Raw genomic sequence first — 4,495 nt, forward strand, 5'->3', positions numbered from 1 at the left:
TGACGTGCAGGATATCGAGATTGCCCGCACTTGTTTTCAGAACCAATTCACTTTGCTGCACCTGGCGCTGATGTCGTCGGTGGAACGCACGTTCCTATTCTTGTCGGTCGGATCACCTCGTGCCAAAGAAAGAGGGCCCATTTCCTCTCTCTTCGATTCCTGCAGCGTCGCCAGTAAGTGCGCTGCCACGACGCCGGCGGCCAGCGCACTTTCACGAGAGAGCTACCAGCATCGAGCGGCCGTCGCACGCAACGCTTATCGTACAGGTAGGCGCGGTGCGAAGAAAGGAAATGAGAACGTGCGAGCGAGGGGAAGGGGGTTGGGGGTAAGGCGCATTGCTTCCGCCACCACGACCAGCACGGTATATATACTTGGTCGAGGAATCGATAGCCAGACCAGTTCCTGCTCTATTGCGGATTCGCTCGCGGCGTCATCGACGGTTTTCAATGACGTCTCCACCCGTGCCTTCGCTATCCTTTTTCTCTCTCTCTCTCTCTCTCTCTCTATTGTGTGCGGAGAAAGGTAACGAGGACGTTCAACTCGATTCGAGCCTAATGAAAGTCGGAACCTGTCCTCCTCTCCGCATGCACTTGGGCGAGCAGGCGATGCTTTGTCTTTATTTCTGTTCGCGACGTCACCTCATTGCGCAGAGGGAACTGTCTCAAGAAGACATCGCTATTAAGTGTCTCTCTTTCGCCTTTCTTTAATTTTTTTGTATTTAAAGGATGATTTAAGAAGCGCGCCAACTAGTCCACCCGAACTTTGACATGTAAGAGACTGAACGTTGCGCGGCGCTGTGTCACGTGGCGTTTTCCAGCCTATATATTTCGTAGTGTACTTTGCAAAGTACGTACTTTTAGAAATTTACTAAATATATCTAATTTCATTCAAAGAAGAAAGTACTGGACTAGAGTGCTTTAATTGTCACTCTGGCGAACGGAACTATGTGTTGTGTTGACGCTCGATATATTATGGGGCTGCTCTAGACTGTCAGCCGTGATGGAGAGAAGATATTAACGCTGTTTGTAGGAATGTGGCTTCCAGCTGTTATACCGTGCCTAAGCCAATGTTTTCCTCTTGATTTCCTTCCTAGCTCATATTTCTCATCTTTTCATCGCCACGTAAGTTATCAGAAAATGCTGGGGCTAACGCATAGGGTGTCCCAGATAACGTTAGTCAAGCGCTTCAAGCAAAAAGAATATATCAAAACACGGCGCAAGGTACAATCTTAAGGCCTATTTATGTTCGGTCGTCAGACCTCTGTCGACCCTACACCATAGGTGTTATAATCGTATCGCGGACCGTGGTACCCTAACCTTTCTTTTTGTTCTTTGAATGGCTTGGCTAACGTTAGCTGGGCACACGGTATAAGGAATACCTAAAGCATTGTCAGCAGCTGCAAAAGTACGTTAAGAATAGCAAAATGTTTCTTGTAGCACCCTAGTAGCACCTGAGTAGCATTCTCTTAGACAATCTTCCCATACTTTCTTTTTCGGCTTTGCGAAGCCATAATGTCTTTTGCTTACACGCAAAAATACTCCACACCCGTTTCTCCTCTCCCGATGTCATGCTTACCTTCCCACGTTCAAGCACCATGGCAAACAAAACAAGATAGCATAAGCAGTCCTTATTACAGCAATATGCACGAATATTAGAGTTCTGTGGCGACATATCTTAAAAAAATGGAGGACGCTTAAGCTCCGCCTTCAAAGAGTGGAGCGCGATAGCATTCGAAGACCCCTGATTGCTTTTCACGCTTCCTGGCAACTGCAGCTTATGTAACCCTAATGTTTTCCTGGAAGCGCTGGCGGCGAACGCTATGCACGAAGGCGAGCTTTCTGGTTCTTCTTTTTCTTTCCCCCTCACGGCCAGCGCCGCCGCTGCAGCCGATGCGCGGAGGCGAGCGCCGCCTCGCTCCACCGAGATGACGCTCATCTCGTTCCTTGCCATCGGCTTGAACGTCGTCGCTTTTCTCGCCAAACGGAGCACGCCGCTCCTACTAAGACCGATCTCAAACGGCAGCTGGAAAAGGGGTTTTGTGTTTGAAATTCCGTGCAGCAGAATTCCGTTTCCTCGTATGTTCAAATTACAATCCGATACCATCACATGTCTGTGTGCAAGTCGCACTTCACTAATTTTCTATTAGTTCCGTAACGCGTATGCGCCACGCGGAGGGCCTGCCCGTTTGGGATGCGTGGTTCGGGATGATTTTTCTATGACGGATATCGACGCCGGCGCCGACACCGGATTTTCAGCGACACGGTGACCTTTGACGATGTCGCGTTAAAATCGCTGTGCCTCTGGAAATGAAAGTTGCCGGGAACTTTGACCTTGCATGTAAACGTTTTGACTTCTCTAATGAGACGTCTTACTCATTGTGACGGTGCTTTATCACGTAAACAAAGTTCTTACTAGTTGAACTAAGGTGTGCGTGTTTGACCTACATGTATTTTCTGTATTAGACCAGGTACTGGCATCATAGGCGCTTGTTGCAAGTATTTTGCACGTCTTCTTGAAATTGGTAAATAAAGCTCAGATTGACTGATTGATTGATTTAATAACTATTAATTTAAGTATTTAGATAATAATTAATTAATTGTAGTAATTAGTATTTGTTTAATTAATTAGAATGTCTTGACAGCGCCATTGCGAAAGACCTACGTGTACCTACTCGAGTACGAGCTTTTAGCGAGTATTCTTAGGTTTTTCAACCTCACAAGCTTTGGCTTGCGATATTATTTGGGCGCAAGTGGCACGAACAAAGCATAAACCTTGCGATACTACAACGAACAGAATCAGAAACAGTGAGAACCACTTCTTGCGAATGACACGCACTAATTAGCCGGCCTTGGATACGATGTATTTAAATGACATCTAAATACACGTGATGCGAAACTGAGAAAAATGTAGCGAAGTAGTAATCACGAAAACGGCCACATTCCATGGTTCGCAGTTCGCGCGTAGTCTCTTTTTCGTTTGAAATGAAAGGACGCTTAGTTGTCATGCAGTATTGTGACGGCTGTTTCTCTTCACGTGTCATCGATAAGAAACATTAGTAATATAAGAGAAGAAGAAAATTTGCACATTTATTAGAGCGAGGACGAACTCAGTTCAAAATCGTTCATGAGGACTACATACACATGACGTGTACATATTATGTACGATATGTTACACGGTTAAATGTAAAACCCAATCTCTAAATAACACTACACATCTGGAAGATTTCTTCCCCTTTATAAGAAAGAAGTGGCTGATATATTTAAGTGGACAGGCCTCTGGTCTTCCCACATGTAGCATCTTTCTACCCATTGTTACGAACTTCCAACCGGTGCCGCCAGTGTTACGTCTCCAACCGGTGCCACCAGTATTACGAACTTGCACCGCTGCACCACGATTACGGCTTTGTGGTCCCGTAGCGCTCTTCACCCGTTTCGTGACAGAGCGTTGGTAGCGAAGACTCCGAGCCTGGCGTCGATGAGAATAACAAAAGGGACTTTATACATTATATACAGGTTATCATACAGGACATAAACGGATCGGCACTGGGGCCGAGAGCTCACACAAACGCGACTGTTCTCGCACGACGGCGTCCGGCGAAAACGCGTGACACATCTCACCCCAGTCGGGAGCGACCCTCTCTCCAGGTGGGGTCGGCGGATCCTGTTTTCCAGGCGGCGTCTCGCTGCTTTTATAATCCCCGAGGCCCATTGTCACTCAAACGGCCCAATACAAAGTCAGCACACGACGGTCGTCCGAGGGGTCCAACCAGCGACCGCGCTGGCCACCCGGTTCAAAGTTCGCGCGCGCGGTGACCTCCAGGCAAGGGAGGTGCGGCGCCGGGCCGTCGGGCACACGCGGACACGTCAAAACACGCTGCTCCGCCGAGGCTTCTCCCGCACGAAGGCGCAGCATCTTGACTTGTGAAGGGAGAATTATGGCGCTCGCAGGATAGATTCTGCATCTTGCAGATTCGGGATCCGGGCTTGTGGTAATGGCACAACAGCATCCCCGCCCTCAGATAAGGCGCCGGGAAGACGAGCTGCCTCCACGTGGCTCGGATGCCAGGCGCGCACGTTCGTCAGGCTCGTCCAAGTTCACGTCCAGTGTCGGGACGCCAGGTAACCTCACGTGCCCAGGTCCGACTCGCCAGGACAGGAGCTCTGCTCCCCACGTCGTCGCCAAGGCACCTTGACCAGCTCCGCTCGGGTCGTTCCTAAGACCTTGCTTCTCGCCACTGGTCCCGCTTGGTCGTTCTGCAGCTTGCAAAACCGACCGGCAAAAGGCAACACCCAACACGAACAAGTGCCCTCTGTCTCCCGTCAAACACCAGACAAGGCCATAATTCAAATCAACCTAACTAAATTGTTTTCCCCTTTTTTTCTCCCGCTGCAACAAGAGGCAGGTGTACGATCTAGCACACAAGGCTTAAACAATCAGTTTTCAAATCATCAACATAACAAAATAGAAACAATTAATAATCAGCAAAATTAATTAC

Source organism: Dermacentor albipictus, chromosome 1 (assembly GCF_038994185.2).
Source record: "Dermacentor albipictus isolate Rhodes 1998 colony chromosome 1, USDA_Dalb.pri_finalv2, whole genome shotgun sequence".
Taxonomy (NCBI): domain Eukaryota; kingdom Metazoa; phylum Arthropoda; class Arachnida; order Ixodida; family Ixodidae; genus Dermacentor; species Dermacentor albipictus.